The following is a 9101-nucleotide window of genomic DNA, read 5'->3' as shown; positions in this document are numbered from 1 at the left end:
AATGAGTCTGTTCCTATATTGAGTCTCTTTCTGGATTGAGTGTTTCTGGAATGAGACTCTTTCTGGAGAGAGTCTGCTGCTGGAGTTATTATGTTTGTGGAGTGTTTCAGATTCTTATGTGACCTTTATTCTTCAGTGAATATGTTTCTGGAGAGTCTCTGTTTCTGGAGAGAGTCTGTTTCTGAAGAGAGTCTGTTTTTGGAGTGAGTCTGCTTCTGGTGTGATTATGTTGATGCAGTGAATGTGATTCGTATGTCACCATTTTTATTTAGTTTATCTGTTTCTGGAGAGAGTATGTTTCTGAAGTCTGTCTGTTTCTGAAGTGTGTCTGTTTTTTGAGTGATTCTGTTTCTGGAGATTGTCTTTTTCTGGAGAGTGTCTGTTTCTTACATGATTCTGAATCTGACGTGAGCCTCCTTCTGGAATCAGCTTGTTCCTGGAGTGAGTGTCTTTCTGGATTGAGTGTTTCTGGAATGAGTCTCCTTTTGGATTGTGTGTTTCTGGAATGAGTCTCTTTGTGGAGAGAGTCTGCTGCTGGAGTGATTATGCTTGTGGAGTGTTTAAAATTCTTATGTGACCATGTTTCATGAGTGAATCTGTTTGTGGAGAGAGTCTGTTTCTGGAGATAGTCTGATTCTGGAGTGAGCCTGTTTCAGTAGTGGGAATGTTTCTGGAGTGAATCTGCTTCTGGAGTGATTATGTTTATGGAGTGAATGTGATTCTCATGTCACCATTTATATTTAGTCTATCTGAGTCTAGAGGGTGTATGTTTCTGGAGTGTGTCTGTTTCTGAATTTTGTATGTTTATGAGTGATTCTGTTTCTGGAGAGTGTCTGTTCCTGGAGAGTGTCTGTTTCTCAAATGATTCTGAATCTGACGTGAGCCTGCTTCTGGAGTCAGTTTATTGCTGGAGTGAGCGTCTTTCTGGATTGAGTGTTTCTGGAATGAGTCTCTTTGTGAGAGAGTCTTCTGATGGAGTGATGATGTTTGTGGAGTGTTTCAGATTCTTATGTGACAATGTTTCTTGAGTGAATCTGTTTCTGGAATGAGTCTGATTCAGGAGTGTGTCTGTTTCTGGAGAGTGTCTGTTTCTGGAGAGTGTCTGTTTCTTATATGATTCTGAATCTGACCTGAGCCTGATTTTGTAATCAGTTTGTTCCTGGAGTGAGTGACTTTCTGGATTGAGTGTTTCTGGAATGAGTCTCTTTCTGGATTGAGTGGTTCTGGAATGAGTTTCTTTGTGGAGAGAGTCTGCTGCTGGAGTGAACCTGTTTCAGTAGTCGGACTCTTTCTGGAGTGAATCTGCTTCTGGAGTGATTATGTTTATGGAGTGAATGTGATTCTCATGTCAACATTTTTATTTAGTCTATCTGATTCTAGAGGGTGTATATTTCTGGAGTGTGTCTGTTTCTGAATTGTGTCTGTTTTTGAGCGATTCTGTTTCTGGAGAGTGTCTGTTCCTGGAGAGTGTCTGTTTCTTAAATGATTCTGAATCTGACGTGACCCTGCTTCTGGAGTCAGTTTATTCCTGGAGTGAGTGTCTTTCTGGATTGAGTGTTTCTGGAATGAGTCTCTTTGCGGAGAGAGTCTGCTGCTGGAGTGATTATGTTTGTGGAGTGTTTCAGATTCTTATGTGACCATGTTTCTTGAGTGAATCTGTTTCTGGAATGAGTCTGATTCTGGAGAGAGTCTGTTTCTGGAGTTTGACTGTTTCTGAAGTGTGTCTGTTGTTTGAGTGATTCTCTTTCTGGAGAGTGTCTGTTTCTGGAGAGTGTCTGTTTCTGGAGAGTGTCTGTTTCTTATATGATTCTGAATTTGACATGAGCCTGATTTTGGAATCAGTTTGTTCCTGGAGTGAGTGTCTTTCTGGATTGAGTGTTTCTGGAATGAGTCTCCTTCTGGATTGAGTGGTTCTGGAATGAGTTTCTTTGTGGAGAGAGTCTGCTGCTGGAGTGATTATATTTGTTGAGTGTTTCAGATTCTTATGTGACCATGTTTCTTGAATGAATCTGTTTCTGGAGAGAGACTGTTTCTGGAGTGAACCTGTTGCAGTAGTCGGACTGTTTCTGGAGTGAATCTGCTTCTGGGCTGCTTATGTTTATGGAGTGAATGTGATTCTCATGTCACCATTTTTATTTAGTCTATCTGATTCTAGAGGGAGTATGTTTCTGGAGTGTGTCTGTTACTGAATTGCGTCTGTTTTTGAGTGATTCTCTTTCTGGAGAGTGTCTGTTCCTGGAGAGTGTCTGTTTCTTAAATTATTCTGAATCTGACGTGAGCCTGCTTCTGGAATCAGTTTGTTCCTGGAGTGAGTGTCTTTCTGGATTGAGTGTTTCTGGGATGAGTAAATTTGTGTGAGAGAGTCTGCTGCTGGAGTGATGATGTTTGTGGAGTGTTTCAGATTCTTATGTGACCATGTTTCTTGAGTAAATCTGTTTCTAGAATGAGTCTGATTCTGGAGAGTATTCGTTTCTGGAGTGTGTCTTTTTCTGAATTGTGTCTGTTTTTTGAGTGATTCTGTTTCTGGAGAGTGTCTGTTTCTGGAGGGTGTCTGTTTCTTACATGATTCTGAACCTGACGTGGGTCTGCTTCTGGAATCAGTCTGTTCCTGGAGTGAGTCTCTTTCTGGATTGAGTGTTTCTGGAATGAGTCTCTTTCTGGATTGAGTCGTTCTGGAATGAGTTTCTTTGTTGAGAGTGTCTGCTGCTGGCGTGATTATGTTGGTGGAGTGTTCCTGGAGAGTGTTTGTTTCTTGGGAGTGTCTGTTTCTCATATGGGTCTTAATCTGAAATGAGTCTGCTTCTGCAATGAGTCGATTTCTGGAGTGATTATGTTTATGGAGTGATTCTGATTCTGACGTGACGATGTTTCTGGAGCGTGTATGTTTCTGGAAAGAGTCTTTTCTGGAGAGAGTCTGTTTCTAGAGTAGTCCTTTTCTGGATTGAGTGTGTTTCTGGATAGTGTCCTTTTCTGGAGATTGTCTGTTTCTGGAGTAAGCCTCTTTCCGGAGAGACCCTCTTTGGGGAGTGATACTGTTTATGGATTGAGTATATTTCTTATGTGACCATGTTTTCTGAGTGTATCTGTTTATGGAGAGTGTCTTTTTTATGAGTGAATCTCTTTCTCGAGAGTATCTGTTTCTGAATAGTGTCTGTTTTTGAGTGGTTCTGTTTCTGGAATCGGTCTGTTCCTGGATTGAGTGTCTTTCTGTATTGAGCGTTTCTGGAATGAGTCTCCTTTTGGATTGTGTGTTTCTGGAATGAGTCTCTTTGTGGAGAGAGTCTGCTGATGGAGTGATTATGTTTGAGGAGTGTTTCAGATTCTTATGTGACCATTATTCTTCAGTGAATTTGTTTCTGGTGAGACTCTGTTTCTGGAGAGAGTCTGTTTCTGAAGAGAATCTGTTTTTGGAGTGAGTCTGCTTCTGTTGTGATGATGTCGATGGAGTGAATGGGATTCGTATGTCACCATTTATATTTAGTTTATCTGTTTCTGGAGAGAGTATGATTCTGGAGTGTGTCTGTTTCTGAATTGTGTCTGTTTTTTGAGTGATTCTGTTTCTGGAGATTGTTTGTTTCTGGAGAGTGTCTGTTTCTTACATGATTCTGAACCTGACGTGGGTCTGCTTCTGGAATCAGTCTGTTCCTGGAGTGAGTCTCTTTCTGGATTGAGTGTTTCTGGAATGAGTCTCTTTCTGGATTGAGTCGTTCTGGAATGAGTTTCTTTGTTGAGTGTGTCTGCTGCTGGAGTGATTATGTTGGTGGGGTGTTTCTGGAGAGTGTTTGTATCTTGGGAGTGTCTGTTTCTCATATGGGTCTTAATCTGAAGTGAGTCTGCTTTTGCAATGAGTCGGTTTCTGGAGTGATTCTGTTTATGGAGTGATTCTAATTCTGACGTTATGATGTTTCTGGAGCGTGTTTGTTTCTGGAAGGAGTCTGTTTCTGGAGAGAGTCTGTTTCTGGAGTGAGTCCGTTTCTGGATTGGGTCTGTTTCTGGATAGTGTCCTTTTCTGGGGATTGTCTGTTTATGGAGTAAGCCTCTTTCTGGAGAGACCCTCTTTCGGGAGTGATACTGTTTATGGAATGAGTATGTTTCTTATGTGACCATGTTTTCTGAGTGTATCTGTTTCTGGAGTGTGTATTTTTTTTTAGTGAATCTCTTTCTGGGGAGTATTTGTTTCTGAATAGTGTCTGTTTTTGAGTGATTCTGTTTCTGGAGAGTGTCTGTTCCTGGAGAGTGTCTGTTTCTTAAATGATTCTGAATCTGACCTGAGCCTGATTTTTGGAATCAGTTTGTTTCTGGAGTGAGTGTCTTTCTGGATTGAGTGTTCCTGGAAAGAGTCTCTTTTTGGATGGAGTGTTTCTGGAATGACTCTCTTTTTGGAGAGAGTCTGCTGCTGGAGTGATTATGTTTGTGGAGTGTTTCAAATTCTTAAGTGACCATGTTTCTTGAATAAATCTGTTTCTGGAGAGAGTCTGTTTCTGGATAGTGTCCTTTTTTGGAGATTGTCTGTTTCTGGAGTAAGCCTCTTTCTGGAGAGACCCTCTTTCGGGAGTGATTCTGTTTATGGATTGAGTATGATTCTTATGTGACCATGTTTTCTGAGTGTATCTGTTTCTGGAGTGTGTCTGTTTGTTGAGTGAATCTGCTTCTGGAGAGTGTCTGTTACTGGAGAGTGTCTCTTTCTGGAGTAAGCCTGTTGCTGGAGTGATGATGTTTATGGATTCAGGCTGATTATGTTTATGAGTGAAACTGTTTCTGGAGAGAGTCTGTTTTTGGTGTGTGTATCTTCTTCGATTTAGCCTGTTTCTGGAGTATGTCCAGTTCTGGAGTGTGTCTGTTTCTGGAATGAGTCTCTTTGTGGAGAGAGTCTGCTGCTGGAGTGGTTATGTTAATGTATTGTTTCAGATTATTATGTGACCATGTTTCTTGAGTGAATCTGTTTCTGGAGAGATTCTGTTTCTGGTATGAGTCTGTTTTTATATTGAGTCCGTTTCCTTAGAGAATCTATTTCTGGAGAGAGTCTGTTTCTGGAGTGAGTCTGTTTCTGGAGAAGGTCTGTTTCTGAAGAGAGTCTGTTTCTGGTGTGAGTCTGTTTCTGGAGTTAGTCTGCTTCTGGTGTGTTTATGTTTATGGAGTGAATGTGATTCGTATGTCACCATTTTTATTTAGTTTATCTGTTTCTGGAGAGAGTATGTTTCTTGAGTGTGCCTGTTTCTGAAGTGTGTCTGTTTTTTGAGTGATTCTGTTTCTGGAGATTGTCTGTTTCTGGAGAGTGTCTGTTTCTTACATGATTCTGAATATGACGTGAGCCTGCTTTTGGAATTAGTATGTTCCTGGAGTGAGTGTCTTTCTGTATTGAGTGTTTCTGGAATGAGTCTCTTTTTGGATTGTGTGTTTGTGGAATGAGTCTCTTTGTGGATAGAGTTTGCTGCTGGAGTGATTATGTTTGTGGAGTGTTTCAAATTCTTATGTGAACATGTTTCTTGAGTGAATCTCTTTCTGGAGAGAGCCTGTTTATGGAGTGAGCCTGTTTCAGTAGTGGGTCTGTTTCTGGTGTGAATCTCCTTCTGGAGTGATTATGTTTATGGAGTGAATGTGATTCTTACGTCACCATTTTTATTTAGTCTCTCTGATTCTAGAGGGAGTATGTTCTGGAGTGTGTCTGTTTCTGAATTGTGTCTGTTTTTGAGTGATTCTGTTTCTGGAGAGTGTCTGTTCCTGGAGAGTGTCTGTTTCTTAAATGATTCTGAATCTGACGTGAGCCTGCTTATGGAATCAGTTTGTTCCTGGAGTGAGTGTCTTTCTGGATTGAGTGTTTTTTGAATGAGACTCCTTTTGGATTGTGTGTTTCTGGAATGAATCTTTTTGTGGAGAGAGTCTGCTGCTGGAGTGATTATGTTTGTGGAGTGTTTCAGATTCTTATGTGACCATTATTCTTCAGTGAATTTGTTTCTGGTGAGACTCTGTTTCTGGAGAGAGCCTGTTTCTGAAGAGAGTCTGTTTTTGGAGTGAGTCTGCTTCTAGTGTGATTATGTTGATGGAGTGAATGTGATTCGTATGTCACCATTTTTATTTAGTTTATCTGTTTCTGGAGAAAGTATGTACCTGGAGTGTGCCTGTTTCTGAAGTGTGTCTGTGTTTTGAGTGATTCTGTTTCTGGAGAGTGTCTGTTTCTTACATGATTCTGAATCTGACGTGAGTCTGCTTCTGGAATCAGCTTGTTACTGCAGTGAGTGTCTTTCTGGATTGAGTGTTTCTGGAGTGAGTCTCTTTTTGGATTGTGTGTTTCTGGAATGTGTCTCTTTGTGGAGTGAGTCTGCTTCTGGTGTGATTATGTTGATGGAGTGAATGTGATTCATATGTCATAATTTTTATTTAGTTTATCTCTTTCTGGAGTGTGTCAGTTTCTGAATAGTGTCTGTTTTTGAGTGATTCTGTTTCTGGAGAGTGTCTGTTCCTGGAGAGTGTCTGTTTCTTAAATGATTCTGAATCTGACGTGAGCCTGCTTTTGGAATCAGTTTGTTCCTGGAGTGAGTGTGTTTCTGGATTGAGTGTTTCTGGAATGAGTCTCTTTTTGGATGGAGTATTTCTGGAATGACTCTCTTTTTGGAGAGAGTCTGCTGCTGGAGTGATTATGTTTGTGGAGTGTTTCAGATTCTTATGTGACCATGTTTCTTGAGTGTATCTGTTTCTGGAGAGAGTCTCTTTCTGGATAGTGTCCTTTTCTGGAGATTGTCTGTTTCTGGAGTAAGCCTCTTTCTGGAGAGACCCTCTTTCGGGAGTGATACTGTTTATGGATTGTGTATGTTTCTTATGTGACCATGTTTTCTGATGTATCTGTTTCTGGAGTGTGTCTATTTTTTGAGTGAATCTCTTTCTGGAGAGTGTCTGTTTCTGGAGAGTGTCTCTTTCTGGAGTAAGCCTGTTACTGGAGTGATTATGTTTATGGATTCAGTTTGATTATGCTTATGAGTGAAACTGTTTCTGGAGAGAGTCTATTTCTGGTATGAGTCTGTTTTTATATTGAGTCTGTTTCTGGATAGAGTCTATCTCTGGAGAGAGTCTGTCTCTGGAGAGAGTCTGTTTCTGAAGTGAGTCTGTTTCTGGAATGAGTCTGTTCCTGGAGCGAGTCTGTTTCTGGAGTGAGTCTGTTTCTGGAGAGAGTCTGTTTCTGAAGTGAGTTTGTTTCTGGAGAAAGTCTGTTTCTGGAGTGTGTCCGTTTCTGGATTGAGTCTGTTTCTGGACAGTGTCCTTTTCCGGAGATTGTCTGTTTCTTGAGTAAGCCTCTTTCTGGAGAGACCCTCGTTCGGGAGTGATACTGTTTATGGATTGTGTATGTTTCTTATGTGACCATGTTTTCAGAGTGTATCTGTTTCTGGAGTGAGTCTATATTTTGAGTGAATCTCTTTCTGGAGAGTGTCTCTTTCTGGAGTAAGTCTGTTACTGGAGTGATTATGTTTATGGAATCAGGTTGATTATGCTTATGAGTGAAAATGTTTCTGGAGAGAGTCTGTTTTTGGTGTGTGTCTCTTCTTCGATTTAGCCTTTTTCTGGAGTATGTCCAGTTCTGGTGTGTGTCTGTTTCTGGAATGAGTCTCTTTGTGGAGAGAGTCTGCTGCTGGAGTGATTATGCTTGTGGAGTTTTTCAGATTCCTATGTGACAATGTTTCTTGAGCGTACCTGTTTCTGGAGAGAGTCTGTTTCTTTTGTGTGCCTGTTTAAGTAGTGGGACTGTTTCTGGAGTGAATCTGATTCTGGAGTTATTATGTTTATGGAGTGAATGTGATTCTTATGGCACCATTTTTATTTAGTCTATCTGATTCTAGAGGGAGTATATTTCTGAAGTGAGCCTGTTACTGAATTGCGTCTGTTTTTGAGCGATTCTGTTTCTGGAGAGTGTCTGTTCCTGGAGAGTGTCTGTTTCTTAAATGATTCTGAATCTGACGTGACCCTGCTTCTGGAGTCAGTTTATTCCTGGAGTGAGTGTCTTTCTGGATTGAGTGTTTCTGGAATGAGTCTCTTTGCGGAGAGAGTCTGCTGCTGGAGTGATTATGTTTGTGGAGTGTTTCAGATTCTTATGTGACCATGTTTCTTGAGTGAATCTGTTTCTGGAATGAGTCTGATTCTGGAGAGAGTCTGTTTCTGGAGTTTGACTGTTTCTGAAGTGTGTCTGTTGTTTGAGTGATTCTCTTTCTGGAGAGTGTCTGTTTCTGGAGTTTGACTGTTTCTGAAGTGTGTCTGTTGTTTGAGTGATTCTCTTTCTGGAGAGTGTCTGTTTCTGGAGAGTGTCTGTTTCTGGAGAGTGTCTGTTTCTTATATGATTCTGAATTTGACATGAGCCTGATTTTGGAATCAGTTTGTTCCTGGAGTGAGTGTCTTTCTGGATTGAGTGTTTCTGGAATGAGTCTCCTTCTGGATTGAGTGGTTCTGGAATGAGTTTCTTTGTGGAGAGAGTCTGCTGCTGTAGTGATTATATTTGTTGAGTGTTTCAGATTCTTATGTGACCATGTTTCTTGAATGAATCTGTTTCTGGAGAGAGACTGTTTCTGGAGTGAACCTGTTGCAGTAGTCGGACTGTTTCTGGAGTGAATCTGCTTCTGGGCTGCTTATGTTTATGGAGTGAATGTGATTCTCATGTCACCATTTTTATTTAGTCTATCTGATTCTAGAGGGAGTATGTTTCTGGAGTGTGTCTGTTACTGAATTGCGTCTGTTTTTGAGTGATTCTCTTTCTGGAGAGTGTCTGTTCCTGGAGAGTGTCTGTTTCTTAAATTATTCTGAATCTGACGTGAGCCTGCTTCTGGAATCAGTTTGTTCCTGGAGTGAGTGTCTTTCTGGATTGAGTGTTTCTGGGATGAGTAAATTTGTGTGAGAGAGTCTGCTGCTGGAGTGATGATGTTTGTGGAGTGTTTCAGATTCTTATGTGACCATGTTTCTTGAGTAAATCTGTTTCTAGAATGAGTCTGATTCTGGAGAGTATTCGTTTCTGGAGTGTGTCTTTTTCTGAATTGTGTCTGTTTTTTGAGTGATTCTGTTTCTGGAGAGTGTCTGTTTCTGGAGGGTGTCTGTTTCTTACATGATTCTGAACCTGACGTGGG

This window comes from Narcine bancroftii, assembly GCF_036971445.1.
Source record: "Narcine bancroftii isolate sNarBan1 chromosome 8 unlocalized genomic scaffold, sNarBan1.hap1 SUPER_8_unloc_3, whole genome shotgun sequence".
Taxonomy (NCBI): domain Eukaryota; kingdom Metazoa; phylum Chordata; class Chondrichthyes; order Torpediniformes; family Narcinidae; genus Narcine; species Narcine bancroftii.
Note: the sequence above shows the minus strand (reverse complement) of the source record.